The sequence below is a fragment of the Amblyomma mixtum genome, chromosome 6, assembly GCF_055824585.1.
Source record: "Amblyomma mixtum isolate Tamu chromosome 6, ASM5582458v1, whole genome shotgun sequence".
NCBI lineage: Eukaryota > Metazoa > Arthropoda > Arachnida > Ixodida > Ixodidae > Amblyomma > Amblyomma mixtum.
In genome coordinates, this window is record NC_143017.1 from 107,970,489 (window position 1) to 107,987,568 (window position 17,080).

A 17,080-nucleotide genomic window follows, 5' to 3' on the forward strand; every position below is an offset into this window, starting at 1 on the left:
GACAAAACGGGTCCGTCAAGACACGCAGCACCACGTCGAGGTCCCTCTTCTCGTACGCCACTGTGCATTGATTCATGAACGGGTTAGATGCAACGGCACTCCGCAGGTGCGTGGCCACGCGGAGCCGTGTTCCCTCTAAGTGTGATTGACACTGTACTTTTATCGCCGCGTGCCCAGTGCAATATGCGTAAATATATAGCAAGAATACGCTGTAAAAAAAAAATCAGTAGGAAGCAGCACAGGCACGCAGGCCGAAGCGAACTTCCACAGTTAAAATTTGACCCACCAAGGTATCATATAAAATGCACTTCTGACTATAAAAATCAGTAAGCTGTTTATGTAAAACCAAGTAAACAAAATGACAAAATCGGCGTTTTTAATAACGCGACAATGAAAACAATAATTCAATCGATTATTTTTTTTTTCTCAAGTTAACACGGAAGGGTCAGCCTAGCAAGGCTGTCAGGAAAATGCAGCGATTGTCATAGTGAGCTACTCAGGAGTAAGCAAAAGCAGATATCGCAATGAACAGCCGCTGTACAGTATGAAATAGCTGAAACTACATGTATAACATTATATACACACTGAATGAAACAGCTAGGCTAACTGCGAATCCAGAAGTGGCGCAGTGATAAGTTGAAGAGATGCCTTCTCGTTATGGCGCAGGATGAGTAAACAATGGGAGCGAACAAGAGATGTGAACACAGGTATTTAGAATAATTGCTAGTGACTGCCGTTTTCACCTTGGGAGGTTTCGAAATTTGACACGGGATAGGAGCAGCCACAGACTAATTTGTGCTAAACGTATGCACAGACAGCCCTCCTCGTGAGATTGTGTCCGTCCAAGTCCCGAACATAATGTTCTGTCGCTCAGGAGAGCTCAAATGAGTTCCCCACCGCGGAAAGAGCTGTCGGCTGTGCACAGGCGTGGTGTATTTAGATTTCCACAGGGGTGAGCGCGCGCTATACTGAGACGCACGATCGCAGTTTCCTGAACTGCGGAACGCTGTTGCACTCGAAGGCACCGGAGAACTCGACCATATTGAGAAGGGGCACCATGCAGCGGAGCCTGGATTCGATGACGCCCTCGTTGCCAACGTCCGAGCTGCAGGTGAGCAGGCAGAAGCGCCGAAAGAACGTACGCTGCGCCACCGCCCATGCCTCTTGGTATCCCCGGCGGGAGCTGAGCGCTTCGTAGTCCTCCTTCATCACGGCGTACGCGATCTTGACCGCTCGTGTCAGGGAGAAGAGCTCGAGCGCATGTTGCGGTGGCAGCGTGCGCAAAGTCGAGCGCAAAAAGGACTGCGCGGACTCTTCGGCGCAGCTGATGAACTTGCCGACGTTATCGTCGAACCACTGCTGCGCCGAGTCGCTGCCGGTGGAAGGCAGCCCGGCGCGGAATACGGCTTGCGCCAGGAGGACGCCCAGTGTGCCCACGTCGAACTCGATGGGCACTCGGGTCGAGTAGGTGACTGGAGGACGCCTCAGCGCTGACGGAAGCACGACTGCGTTGAGAGCCTCGGAGTAGACCACGCGCGGTGACAACAGGAAAGGGCCGCTGACCACGTCCTTGAAGGAAGGCGGGTCAGCGAGTCGCCGTGCCGCTTCGGCCGTCTTCACGCTGATGTAGAGACTTGGAAAGTCGTTCTTGTACTGCGTCGTACTGATGTTCGGACTGTCGACCATGTGTGGTAGAATGCTGATCGACGTGTTGTGTTCAAAGAGCTCGACGCTACGCAAGGCGTTCAACGCCCTTTCTTGGTCAGCAGCACTCATGCCTTGCACGGGTGGCCGCTGGGAAGAAAGCGTGCGGACGCTGTTGAAAATGGCTTCAACTCGCGATGGCTCCGACAATGCGCTGTGCGTCAGGTTGTTAAAAAGTCTCGACCACAGGGGAGGGAGAACGTCCTGGATAGCGCTGAGGCATGCCCTCTCCAGCTCGTTCGGCCTTTCGAAGGAGAAGCGCTTGAGGTAGTGGAATTGACCTGCCTCCATTAAGATGTGAAAGAAGATGTAAAGAAGTCCCAGCGCGAAATTCTCCCGGAAGTACTCTAGCGTGGACTTGATGGACTCGAAGCCGTCGCACATAACTGTCGATGCCTTGGTGAGCTGGACGCTTGCCGACGTGACCGAGTTGACTATGTCCATCCAGTCCTCCCCACCAATGAGTGTGCTTAGGTGGTCTACGTCCGGTGCGCTGAGAGCCTCTGTGCCGCCAGTGTTACTCTGGTTGAAGGAGACCACGTCGTCGAAAGCCAGAAGGGCCTCTACTGTGGCTTTGGTGTCTTTATTGGGAGTCTGAGGTGCGAACGGAAGAGTGGCTTGCACGATTTCCGTGAGGAACTCGACAAGCGACGGACCGTGCCTGAGGCTGTTTAGCTTCTGCGACAGACTTCTGGCTCGCGTTAGATAGAGGCTTGCATTTCCGTGGTAATCGACTAGCGCGACACCGAACAGCGTCGAGACGCGTCTCAGCAGGGACAACTGGATAACTCGGCGCATAACCGCCCTGGCGTTCGTCATGGTCAGCACGGATGTGTCGCTGTGGAACCTCTCCACGAGGACCGATGGCGTCTCGACTGACGTCAGAGTCGGGAATGCGCTGCACGCCCTGTGGACAAAGTCGAAAGGTAAACAGCTTTGCTGGTCATTTCAGCTACACTCGGAAATATAAACGCTTATTTTCTAGGACATGACAAACCACCCAGCACATTGTGGTCCGCACTGCGGAATTCGAGGGTGCACGCTATGATGACTCGCAGGTTAACTCTGGCCGTGATCTGACTTAGGGAGGTGATGAAGGAGCACTTAGGGGCTGTGCGGCGCCAAGCATCAATGCTGTTAGTCTAGAGTAGTACGACAAGCAAGAACTTTTTTGGTGTGCACAAAACGTGCATTGTGGTACCAGAGCGGAAGGTGTAGTTTGACGCATGACCACTATGACAAAAGACCAATACGCTAGTATTTTGTGTGTCCTCGAAATTTCAAGCTTTTTAACGTCAGTTAACTCACCCAACACTGGCCGCAAGTTAAACTGGAGCAGAAGAATGATTGATATAATACAACAAAACAAGAGCACGCGCGAAACGACTATCTCTGCGCAGTCAGAGGGGTGACGACCCTTGTGCAGCTATAGGATTTTGCATGCTTTCCACTTTACCGTGCGGCTACAAGCACAGTGTGGCCTTCTTTTCTACTGTGACCTTGATCAGCTTTTTTCCGGCTTCTTCGCGTAACGAAATTCCCTGACTGATCAGTTCCCTGATGACGTAATCAGGGTGTGACTCCCGTTGACCGGTCAAAGAGCACCGCGAAATTTGAAATTCCCCGTTGGTGGAGGGAGGTCATGTGACCTTGAGACGTCATCACAACTTTGCCCACTGAGAAAGGTGACAACCTGTCCTGCGGTTCAAGAGAAAACTGCCCACCGTTGCCGAATTCAATCCAGTTGCCACCTGTCCACCGTGGCGGTGCGCATGAGCCTTATGAGAGCTCGCGAAGAGAAAAGAAACTTGTATCCCACAAGCCCCCACCGGTGGCTGTGTTCAAAACAGCCACATCCCAGGGCAATGGTGCATCGTATAACCGCTGCACCACTGCACCAGTAGGGGCATGAGGACTCTCCGCGATCTATGAATGCGAATGAGAGGTCGTGACGTCAACAACACCGCGTGACCAACAGTGGAACAATCATAGGGCACCGCCGAAGTTGAATATGTGAGGGCTCCCAAAATTGGGAAGTTAGCTTCCCCCCCCCCCTCCCCGAAATTCCTATCGGCCCATAAATTTTGGGATTGCTCGGAGATTCTAGAAGGATGCACCCCAACCGGTTCCAATCGGAGTTTTGGAGGGAAAATTGGAAGAACGACATTAGACGCTAACCTAATGCTAACGCATTTTATTACGGAAGAGGTTTAGAAGGCCTTCAAGTTTCTCTCTCATTCGCTGCAAATTCTTTGACTTATGAACTCTCCGTTTTCACTGTGGTCTTCTTGTGATAGCTTTTGCGTTAGCACGTCGCAGGCACTTAGGGATGCTCTCGTTCGTTTCAATTCGGAGTCCTCAGGCCCCATTTATTTTACGTTACGCTATCAAAGCTGTCACTATACTGGCGGGCACGCATAATTTCGCTTTCTCAAAGGCAACTTCCGGCTATGCAGTGCCACAAAGAGGCAAAAAAAGAGAAAAGAGGGAAATTTTCTGCGAACGGATAGAAATAAAGAACACTCGTCAGTGCCGTTTCATTTTACAGAAAGAAAAACAGCGCAGAATCACATTGCGAAGAAAGAACGCGTTGTGCCGTCGTGTTCTTTCTTCGTCCTGTGATTCTGCGCTGCTTTTCCTTCTGTAAAATGTACCAACTCGCCCAAGTATACGCCTTAACACAGTGCCGGTCCTGTGGCGCAACAGGTTAGAGCTGCGTTTCTGCACACTCAAAAGACAGTCGATCGAAATGCCTAGCTCAGGTTACCTTTTAATGCGTTAGCACGGAAGCTTCCACTCAGCCGCTTAGCCGTTGTCTGTGATGACACACTCACAGACGACACAGACACAGGTGGCAGGTGGGCCACCTAGAACATGTGACCTTGTGACGTCATCATAAACTGCCCACCGTTGAGGTGGCAGTTCAGTTAATGACTGGTCGCGAGAGGTTGCTCGGGAAGAGCAACCTGGGTCTCACAAGCCTCACCGGGGGCAGCACCTAATTTGCATTTGGCCTAAACACGCCGCAAATCACCCGTAATTTTATTTTTCCTTTTCTCGCGCTTAAAGGGCAGCTGACTACCCTCTGGTCGAAAATATTTTCTACCCCTCTGGTAGCGAGGCGTCGTCCCCGGAAGGCGCGGCCGCATTATTTTTTGAAAAGACTCCTAAAGAGCGTAGTTACAGCCATCGCAATCAAGATACTTCGCCATGTTCCTCTCCTTCCGTTCCATCCTCGAGATGTTTCTCGCGCCTCGTCGAGTAGGCTCCGCAAGGGAAAATCGCCCTTCCTCCTCCGATGTTTGCCGGAGGCGTGGTGTCCGTTGGAGTGTGCCAATGTCTACGTCATGGTCCCGCCTTGAAAAGAATTCTTTTCTTGGTTTTTTTCTACCCGATCTATTGGAGGGGGGCGTGGGGGGGGGGGGAGCGGCGGGTTTTCCAAAACCCTCTCTATTTTGCTATTGGGTCTCCTCGTGGTGTTTCGTCGCTTTTTTTTTCTTTGTCCTTCCTCTCCTCAGTTGCTTGGGTCGTGGACGTAGTCGTCCGGAGCAAATTGTCTTCCGCAAACCACCACATTCTTTACCGTTTTGTCAGAAAAGCCGATGCGTTGGAGCCAGACACGACTCAACCCAATCTCCTGGCAATCTGCGCCAGATCGTGGTTCGACTCCAATTGCTGCGTGCGCATCCAACAACGAAACAGCGTCGTTGCATTTTCTCCGCACACTGAACGATCGAGAGGCGCGATCGGCTCGACCACCTTTCATACATCTGTTTGTCAATCCCAGTTAGCGAGCCACCTTTTCATTACTTTTTTTTAGGCCTCCCCATCGTTTCACGACCGGAGGGGCGGGAGTCGGTTTCGTTCGAAACACACGGCGAAGCGCGGAACCGGCAACCGCCCGTTTGCTTTTCTCCGAGTGTGTTTATGTGTTCTGTGTGTTTGTCTTTTCTCTGCTCCTAAGCTCATGTCGTTCAACGGAGACAAGGTGTAGACAAGATGCACGAACGATAAGCGGTGTGTGCGCGGAGCGGTCTAGTGTGCGAGCGAGGGAGAGGCTCTACTACATACGACACGGCATACGCACAGTACACGCTGAAGCATACATGAACTGGCACAAGTAACTAGAACCTTGTTTTTGGGGGCTTGCATGGAGGAAAAAAAACAGGAGGGCGCACGCAGAGGGCTATCTCGTCGCGATCAAGGCGGGGGGGGAACCGACTCTCTCCGTTTTACTATTTTTACTTTTTGTGACTGGGGTTCAAGGCTCTCGCCGGACGCTCCCTCTTCAGTTTTTCCTTCATGCGGGTTTGTAGGCATGTGCCAAAACGGAAGGCGCTGCGGAAAGCGTGCGCGCAACCAGCAGACGACGCGACGCCCCGGCTACGCTCACCCTTCGCCCGTCAGTCAGAACGACGCACCAATGGAGTGCCTTTAGCGAAAGTGTCCCGTATGATGTCAAACGAGCCAGAGTAGAGGGCGAGGACGTTTGCTTGTGGAAGGGAAGAGCGAGCGGGTTTTGATTTTAATTTTACAGCTTTTCGGGGAGCGCATGGCTCTAGTATTTTGCAGAGGTTATCTTCGATGCCTCATCTATGCAGTGGGCTTGTTTTTCAAAAACGCCCAGACCCTAGTCAGTTGCCCTTTAAAACTGACAGCATTAAGATTATTTACGCAGTCGGCGGGGTGTTCCTTTTTTTGGGTACAGTGAGATGCTTCTGAACGTCCAAAATGACCGTTTAGAAAGCTGTAAATCTAGCTGGGCGTTACAACCGGAAGGCGCGCTTAGTGGGCCCTCGAGAGGAGGGAGACTTGCGCGGAGCGGGCGGAGTCAATGACCTGTAGAAGCGGACTGGCCGCGCCATCTGGTCCTCATCGGTGCTATCGAGCAGGGCCCACTTGAGCGAGGAGAGCATGTCGCGCGTGGCCTGCACGCTGAAGTTGGCGCCGCTGAAGTGGTCGGTGATCCAGCGGCGGCAGGTGTGGCGGAAGAAGTCCTTGCACGGGTTCACGCTGGCGTCCATCAGGCCTTCCAGGAAGGAGCGCGCCTGGCGGCAGTCTACGCTGGCGCAGCGCTCGAGCAGCGGCTGCGGACCTGCCCACAGCACGGCGAGCAGCAGCAGGCACAGCAGGCTCACCAGCGCCGCCAAGCTGCAGGCCACCACGGGCGGCACCACGTTCGCATCGGTCAGCGTCGACAGCCGGGAGAACTCGCGCAGGGTCGTCGTGCCGACTGCGGGCGCACAGCGCAGACACTTGTATACTCGCCGCTGTTTCTCTGGCGACGGCTTTATAAGTCTTACCCTCGAAACATTGTCGGTGTCATACTTGATCCATAGCATAGCTCAAAGGCGCAAGCATCCCCGCTCTACCTCGAGCTACCCCGAAAATTATATCAATAGTATCTCCCAATACAAAAGAACTTCAGGAGATATACCTGTATTGCCCAGGAAAAGCCAGTACGGTCGCTTCGACAATGAAGGCCTTCAGATGCACGGTTTGGTGAAATGTTCGCTCCTTTGAATGCAAACTCGGCACTAATGACAGCAATGTGACGGAAAAATGAGAAGTGATTAATCGCTGTAATCGGTCATTTTACCGATGGCGATCGCGTATGGTTTGGCATGTCGATATTGTTGTATATTCCTTTGTTTCCTATTCGTATGCGCGAGGGAAAGGGCACATATGCGTGTTTTGTGTCAGCCGTGGACAGTCTGCTACCACTGCTACGGATAATTAGATGACCTCTCACCCCTAGCTGCCTTCCGACGCTGTCAAAGCACCGCTTCTGTGACACTACTGATTCCCTTTTTGCTTTCAAAAGCAGCGGGCAGAGGGCGCAAGGTGACCAGCGGCGACTTTCCTCGAGGTCATGATTTCACTTTTTACCGATAACATCCGCGGAAAGTGACATCAGTACGAAAGCACTGCTTCACGAGGTCAAACCGGTTCACCGAGTTTGTGTGAAGCCTGACCTTGAGGATGACATAGGCTAAACCATAAATCAACAAATACTGCCGCGAATGGGATTCGAGCGCGCGACGGCACGAACGGATTAGCTTCGCTGGCCACTGCACGAGAGCATTATGCTATAGCTGCAGCCGATCCGCCTTGTGTTAAAGGGTGTTATGATTCAGCTTGCGACTCGCGATGATCACGGTGGCGGCAACAGCAGCAGAAATTTCGAAAGGTCGTTCGACCCCAAGATGACCCCACCAAAAAAAAAAGTATAACTGGCTGGGAAGTCGCTTGTGGAGTTCTTCCCACGCTCTGCTCGGTGCGAACGACCTTCCCTTCGATACCCCGCAAGAAGCGACCGACGATGGACAGACGACAGGGAAGAAGGGATTAAAAAAAATGGCTGAGGCTTAGCTTAGGTTAAGCCTAGTCAGATGCGAAGCATACTGTCGCCGAGTTGCATATCCAGCACGCCGCTTGGCTAGACGTTCTTCACGCTCTTCATCAGTCTCTGTAGCACGCCGCAACTTTTGCTTCTCATTCCAACGAGCAGCCCTGTCTCCAGGAGGCATCTCTATCCCGTGTACGCCTAGCAGAGGCAGGCGCACCCCCTTGTATACCGCCGCTCCAGCATCACGTGTTGACTATAGCGCACCTAGCGGCAGAAGCAGGAAACACATTGGTCGCGACGCCTCGCGCGACGGCGCGAACTGGGCCCCCGTTTCTCCTATGTCGTTACGTCACGCATCACGTGGTCCTCCTTGGTCGCGACGCCTCGCGCGACGGCGCGAGCTGGGCCCCCGGTTCTCATCTGCTGTAACGTCACGCACCACGTGGTCATCCTTGGTCACGATGCCTCGCGCGACGGCGCGAGTTGGGCCCCCGTTTTTCATCTTCTGTGACGTCACGCATCACGTGGTATGACATGGAGGTCACGAAAGGTCAATGGTAACGACATCGCCGCACTCGAGGAGCTGGGTTGGTCTATTTTAGTATGCTTCGCATAAAACGCGTCTGAGAGGAGCCGGAACGAATCGGAGGGAGCCAGCGCATTTTCGGTCGCGGCGCCAGCACGCCTACGCCTCACCTGCGTTCGATGGACACATGCTGCTTGCAGTTATGTTGCACCGCAGTGCGAAAGAGCTGCAGACTTGCGTTTCCTCCTCGCCAATTCCCACGCGTGGACTCTGCACCAGGTGCTTCCGTGCTGTGCTGTGCTGTACCGATCTGTGCGTCGTGTTGAATTGCCGCCTGGTGAAGGGGCGGAGCCTTAGGGTATTTAACCAGCGCCCTAAGTGAGAGCGAACGCTCTGGGCCTTGGAGACAAGGCTCATCCAGTCGCTCGACGTCATGAACTCTTGAATTTTTGACTCTTTGCTTTTTTGCATTTCAGTATGTAAATAGTTTCTTGCCATTAAACCCGCTTGTTTTCGTTTCCCAAACTCCGAAGCTTCAGACTGTTCCTCGTCCCGGACGAGCTCCCAGGGAGGCGCAACAACTGGTCACGCTACCCGACTTATGATAACTGGTGGCAGCGGTGGGATGCTGCTACACGAGCTATAATAACTGGTGGGAGCGGTGGGATGCTGCTACCCGAGCTATAATAACTGGTGGCAGCGGTGGGATGCTGCTAACACGAGCTATGACAAGGGGTACACAAAGAGCTACACAAAAATGCGTGTAGTTGATCAAATACATAAAATACAAAAAATGTGCCCACATCTTGGCGTTGCCTGTATTTCAGAAAAATTATTTTCTTAGGCTGCCATGGAACCATTTCATTCAAAACCACAGTGTAACTAGCAGCGCCCGTTTTGTAATGTGGGTGCTTTTCTAGTACTTTTAGTTGCGCCGTTTTCCATTTCACTTCCACGAATGGGGAGATAGTTTCAATGCCCACTGTTCGAGAGATTCGGATCAAGTGATAGAATTGAAATATGTTGCATTCGAAACGATTGCAGTGCCGCAAAAACTAGGTTAAAGACATGTGCACCGGCGAGGGAAGTACGTCGCTAAGGAGGGAACGCATTAAAGACTATTTATGCGCTCGTGAAAAAGAGGACATTCGAAACTTTCATTGCAGCAGTTTTCAAAGCCTTCGCATGGTTGGAAAGTTCACAAGGTGGAAAAATTTACTGAACATACCCCGTAAACTGTCAGGTTGGCCAGGAGAAACAAGCCGCCGTGGTAAATGGCGGTGGATATATCGATAGGTTTAGTGGTAACCTTCAAGGGTTTTCCGCATTCATATCCAGCAATTCTGAACATAAGAATTTTTGAGCGGGAAACCTTTTATGGACGCAATTTTTTCATATAATGTAAGATTTCACTATGACAATCAACATATCCGCAGATCACCCGCCGGCAGTCTTGTATCTTTTGTTCCATTTATGTTTTTGCTATCGTCAAAAGCGTTCCCCATTGGTTTTTTTATCGAAGTGTTAACGGTTCGATGCGATCGACGGAAACACTTTAAAATAAAGGTTTTGCTACATATCGGAACAACAGACCATTACCTTCAATATTTCGATAACAGCGTCTTTCAAAAATTTTCAAAATTATTGTCCGCGAATGGTGGACATGAGGCTGCCGTCATCAGTATTATTGCGTGCTTGCGTGCAGTGTTTAAAACAACAAGTGTTTAAAACTTGCACTTGCGGAGCTTAGTTTATCATTGCTACTCAGTAGAAGCTTGAAGTATACGATAAGAAATGCGACTACGGTAGGCGGACAGCTCAAGGCGAAGCTGGAGGCTGTCCGTTCTCGTAGACGGAATTGTTGTGCGTGCTTACAATGGACGGAGGATTTTCGCCTCAGTTGTTCATCACCCGGCACCACTTTGTCCTCCTGCGCCGGGGCGGCTAAATTCGGCGACCCTGCGGTCCTTTTCGGAGACTGCGTGAGAAGAGGAGGCATGCATGTTTGTCCACACATTAGGGAAGGGCTGTTCAAGGCGCAGCAATGCTACCAGGCCAACGCGAACACAGCCGGCGATTACGCGCCGCCAGCTCATGTAAAAAGGAAGTGCAGACGTCATGCGCTTTCACAAAAAGACACTAAATTTTATTGGCGAAAGCCTTGTGGTCAACCCACTGCCGCTACCCGAACCGCTTGGCGCGGAATCACTGGGCCGCTTCGGAGCCATGCCTCTCACTCACTCGACTGCAACGAGACCTCTGGCGAAAGAGCGGAGGGGCAGCTGCCACCGCCGACGCGCGCGCGCTCGTTCTACCGCTACTGTGTGACGTCACGGTCGCTATGCACAGCTGCGTCCCCCCATCGGCGCGCCAGTTGCTAAGGGGGGAGGAGATTGCGCCGCTGCGCGGAGGAGAGGCCACAGTTGGCACGATTCCAGCGCACGGACGTACGTACACCGCGAGCATGGACGGACGCCGCGAGCATGAGCCATTAAAGGCTTTCGCCTTAGTAAGCTCGACAGATCGAGGTCAGGTCCGCTGAGGCGCAGTGGGGGTGTCGCGAAAGGCCGGTACTTTGAAGCTCGTGCATTTCATTTACTCTTTGTTCTTTTAGCGACCATATTGTTTCTCCTTTTTTTACCATAATTTATTCCGTTACAATTGGAAATTTCGTGCAGCGTGTCGTACCATTTCGGGGTGATATGCTCCATAGAATTAGTAGTGCATTGTGTGATGAGGTGGAGAGCAAACAAAGGAACAAATAAGTAGAAGCATATGAGCGAAATTATGAAACGTGTAGTACTGATACAATAGTGGTCAAAAAATGGGGTACAAGACTTGGTACTTATTACCATAATTGCAAAATAGCAACAGAAAAACGCAAAATAAATGCACCACAATAGATCACAGTTGGGAAACAGATCAATGGTTGTTTCCCTACATACAGTGCGGTGTTATTAACTTTACGTGCCGAAGTTTATAATCATGTTTTCCGGTGTCTCTCGCTCGCTACAGAGCTATATTCTCACTAAGGTTTAAGCATCTCACGCTTAAGACACATTTGGACATATGTAGCTGGTCTCTACACAACCAAGCAAAACCACAACCTTGCAGCGCCACACCGCTAGGCTCTTGCCACAGACCTCTATTCGAAAGCCCAAATAAGATACTAGATTGCAGACATTCTTTTCAGTGCACTCACGGGTTCCATATAGGGGCCGCGACTCGGCTCCAGTGTGCTCTACTGTAAAGATGTGGTGATAAAATTGTGCGTTGGGCTCGGGCCGTTAGGCGGCGTTGTCGCCCTGTACGCTGGATGTAATCGCCTGTGCGCCAGGAGTATACGTGAAATGAAGGCTGCCCCTTCCGTGCCGTCAATTCACAGAGCAGAAAATCAAGAGCCTCGAGGGATCAATAGAACCAGAACGGCTCTCTATAATGCTGGCAAGAGGGGGCAAGTTTCTAACGAAAGCGCTGCATCGAGCATCGCCGCAGAAGCAGATGCTCTTAAAAACATTCATATTAAAAAGCGGGAAGAGGAAACGTGAAACGGGCGTGTTCTCCAAGCAGTCTACCACTTCTGTCGGAAAAGGAGCGGAAGGCGAGAGCGTTGCAGCTCGAACATGCCGCCTGTTTGCCAATGCCCGCTTCTTTCCTTGTCGATATCCATGTGTCTGCCTGTGGCTCGTGCTCTCGGTGCGCACTCAGTGTAGTACACCTGCGGCACATTCCCGGCGGAGGAAACTGACCGTGGCTATGCGGACCCTGTTCAGCACTCGAACCAGGAGCGGAGACGAGGAGGCGCTGCTCGCTTTTCTCTGCTTCTTGGGCGTGAGCAGGGTGAAGTCCTTGTGCAGCGGACCGCTGTGGTCGTCACCGGCGGGTTCGTTGCCGCCGCCGCCGCCATCCAATGGCTCGTCGGCGACGATGGCCGCTGTCGCTTCGTTCGGCGGTTGCTGTGCCAGCGCTACCTCCTCGGGCTTGGGCTCCGCAGTGACTCCGTCCGCTGCAAATGTCGTGCGAAAGAACGGAGGAGTTGACACGACTACAGTGATTCGCGCGCAAGAATGCACATCAACTAACATCGAGGCCGGTCTCTTACCGGCTTCTCAGAACACGCTTTCGGGTTGTATGGACCAAGATGCTCATGGTACTCCTAGAGAGTGTATGTACCATGTGCAGCGGTCTCTGCTCCTCCAGCCTTTCTAAACAAAGTGGTCAAGAGACAATGCTCGAGCATGAGGGCATGCATCGTATACGTACCTGTTGGAAAGCTACCAGCACAACTGTTTCCAGACACCACGTGCTGGTTGGTCTAAGACTTCGAAATACGCAAACGGCACCCTCCGCCATAGCAGTCACATGAACTGCCGAGAGCTGCTCGTGCGTTGTACAGGGCGCCGTGTACCGATAACGCCAGGGCCCACAGTTCACGACTCCAACTGTTAGCTTCGAAAACCATCAGACTTCTCGCCCTCTTACAGTTGTACTGCAACATGCCTTCTCCCTCTTCCCTTTCCATGTGCGTGCCCGCTGTCGGCCGGGCTCATCGTCGGTCACTTTACAAGAGACAGCCATTGCAAGACAGCTTCCTCACCAGCCAGCCCCCATGACCATGCCTACGTGGAAAACATTTTCTTTCGCCGCGGGTGAAGGTGATAGTTTTAGGTTATGCTGTACTACGCCGACGGACAGCGTGCAAGGAATCCCTCAGTACCATTGCGCTAGTGGGCCCTGAAGGTATCTGTGTACGAATCCCTGTAAAACGCACGAGCAGCTGTTGGCAGTTTGTGACTGCTACGGTGAGGGTACCGTCTGCGTATTTCGAAATTTTGGACCAACCAGTGCGTGGTATTTGGAGACAGTTGTGCTGGTAGCTTTCCAACAGGTACGCTGAATTGAGCATGGCCTCATGCTCGAGCACTGTCTGTTGATCACTTTCTTTCGAAAGGCTGGAGGAGCAGAGACCAGTGCTCATGGTAAACTCTCTAGGAGTACCATGAACATCTCGGAGACACTTGTCCTGAGAACCGAATATTCGCATCGGTTGAAAAAGAGAAGGGCATAAAATGAGACATCACGCGTGGATGTGCCGCTTGCCTGGAGGTGTGTCGGGTCTCTCCTGCGGCGATGGAGTGCACGGTTCGTCGTCGGTCGGCGAGCCAACGTCGGTCGGCGAGTAGACGCCTGCCGGCGATCCGAAGTCCACCGGCGAGCCGAAGTCTGCTGGCGATCCGATCTCCTGCGATCCAGGCCGGCGGGAGTGGCGCTGCGCCTTGGCGTCGCGCTTCTTGGAGCGCCTCTTGGCCCTACTCCTCTTGGACGGGTGGGACTTCTTGCTGCCGGCGGGCCCCGTAGTGGCAGTGTGTGCGCCGCCGAAGCCACTGGATGACATGCCGACCGCCGTGCAGCGCTCCTCGCTGCCGGCAGCGCTCATCCCGTCGGGGGGTCTCGCCTCCGGCGATGCCGGGGCCCTGGGGGGCGACGTGGGCATAGCGCGGCTCTTCGGAGCTGCTGGCGTGCTGGAACGCATTTCTTCTTCGTTATCACGCACGAGCCGCGTGCCCCTACGCGCTGTCCTGTCACTTCTTTTGTTTCCTCGTTGTTACCGCTTAACTTTCATTTCCTCACTTATTCCTTTTAAGGTCTTATTTAGGTGCTCATTAATATACAAATGTGAGCTGCCATACGGCTGCAAAATTAAGGACGAGAATTTCTCTGAATACAGTGGGCTAACACCGTTAGCACTTTGAGTTGAGCCCCGAGTTGGTAGGTCCTGCTATCTGCTAGTTGTCCTGGCAATGCTGCATGGCTGATTTCTAAGAAACCAGTCTGTGTTGCCGAAATTACTCCTATATAGCGTTACACTCTTCGGTAACGCCACGAAGTGCACCAGCCTGTTCCTAGCCCGTCGAGGGAAATAAGATTCTCGGGAGGTGGTCGCAGCGATGGTCAACTCTGAAGGCCTGTCAGGCACTGCTCCTTCACTTGAGGGTGTCGTGTCTGCGCGATATAAGCTATGTATTTGCCGTAAATTCCTTACTTCCTTTCTATAATCGGCTCTTCTTTCTCTTTCCTTTTTATACCCCCCCCCCCCCCCCTCTCTTTCTCCCAGTTCACTGTTGAAAAGATCGCACAGTGGACGCTGAGCAGTGAGGGCGCTTGCCCCGCCATCTGCCCGCCACTCTGGTCGATGAGCCGTGGCTTTTTTAGCCCTCGTGTTCCGGTTCCGCAGGGACGCTGTTTGTGTACGCTCTAATGCTGGTAACGTATGAAGCTACCTCTATAAAATTTACAAGCAGTTATGACCTCTAAAATGTACTTTACAGCGAAAGCTGTTTTGATGTTTTCATTATTTTTGACCGGTTTAAAAATCGCAAAGCCGGAATATAGGCCATTTATACGTTATTTCGAAAGAAGCTGCCGTGTAATTCAAGCAGAAAATCAGTGTTCGAGAATATGTGACCCACAAAGTGAGCCGCTCCGTTTACAGTAACATGTAAACTGCCCGGCGACCTCGCCACTAAAAAAAAAAAAAATACCTGGTTAGAGAGCGAAAGTTATGGCGTATAAACTATACGCGGCTTGGCGTAACGTTGAGTGCGTTCAGACACTGGATAGGCAACGCATCCACAATGCTGAAGACGGCCTATGGATTCAGTGCCGCGTTTCTGCCACAACATAGTCAATGCCAACGTATGCAGCGCACATCTGTCAGTACCGCCATGTAGTCTAAAGCACGACTCAGGTGTCTGTGCACTGCTCCGAGGGGGCAGTTATGCGCCGGTCCTTTGCTTTCGGAGCTCCCGCTCCATCGGTTTCGTAGCTTACAGCGCGGCTAAGGTGTCCACTGTCAGCTCAAGGTCATTTAAAGGTGAAACTTGGGTCCACCTCGAAACCGGTTTTACCTAGCGTAATGAAGCTTTCGCTTCAAAAAAGACAAATATTCTTCTTATCTAAAAGGCCACCTGCGTCCACCGCGGCCACGCTCTGCTCCCAGCACGCAGCACTAATTGGGAAAACGGGGAGGCGTCGCTCTGCTCGCCGCCGGCTGCTGCATGTCTGGGGTTTCTTGTCTTCTTGTGCAGCAGCCTGAGCGTAAGGATTGTTTGCCGTGGCGTTGTACCGTGCCCCGCGTCTGTGTTGTAACTGTGCTTCGTGCGCTCGAAGGACACATGACCGAGGATCCACTCCGATAGCTCGACGTCGGTGAGTGTTAAGGTAGAAGCCTACGGCGCCAGTAGGTAATTCCCCTTCGGACGCTGTCCACAGCCGCGGGAAACGGGGACCAAGGGGTCGGCGACCATTTCCGATTGAAAAGAGATGAGCTGTCAAGTGGGGGTGAGGGTCAGTGAGGTCGGCGACTTCTTAAACCCCCGACTATCTACCTAAGCAGTGGACTTACTGGCGCCTCTAGAGTCGGGCTCTGGCGAGCACTGGGCTCCACCTGCTTGTACCTACAGTGCCATTGCAGCGGGATTGGTTGAAATTTTGGCGAGAGCAGGTTTAATAAAGCTCCGCATCGAGGGGATAAAAACCGCTGCAAACAAAGAGCGGGAGGAGCGCGCCGAGTCTCAGCCTCGGCCGCTTTTCTACAGCCCTTCTTTTAAAAGCCTTTTTTAAACCGCCTTTTTCCCTAAGTTCTTGTATTTGGTCCCGTCTTGAATAAACTAGTTTTGCTTCTCAAGAAGTTTGGAGTTGCTGCCCCAACCGGCAACGTGTCGCCGGACGAGTGGACGAAGACGTGAAGTGCTCAGCATACGTACGATCCAACCTTTGTGAGTCTTGTGGCGAAATTGAGTCTATAAACATTTTTTCCTCTCCTGCCGGCGGCTCGCTGCTCTCCGTAGAATTTACTTGGAGATCCCCCTCGCTCGGCTTGGGCTTCCTCTATCTATTCCGATTCTCTTATCCTTCGGGGCAAGCGCCAAGGGATATGCCCTGAAACCAGTGTTCGATTCTATTCACGATTATATAATTTCATCTGGTAGATTCCTCTGCTAGAATGTGAATTCACAACTTTTCTTTCTCCGTATTTTTTGTTTTGTACAAATTCTAGCTTTGCGTCCCAAAATTTTAAATTTACTCCATTCCCTGTACATGAGTGCGTTTGTATCCGCTATGCACCCTGGCCAATCCCCCGCCGTGGGTATGTGCCATTCAGCCTGAGGACATCATCATCATCATCAGACCAACCGGCCATTCTGACCTTTTTAACTGTGAGTAACGCCTGTTCATGCGAGGCACCTCGGCATTAGCACCTTGAAATAGGAGCTAGACAATGTGAACAGGTTTCTTACTCTACTTTACGACATTGTTGCTCCAAAACTCGCTTTTTGGGCTCTCAATCCCATGCAGGGGCAGAAGACACAGGCGAGCGTTGGCAAGGCTCATGTTCAGTAGGTGTACGTATACATATTTGGCCACATGGTGAGCGCTCGGAACCCGTGTTGAGGCCTCCTGCAACGCAAATCCGCGGCACAATAAACGCCGGCTATGTT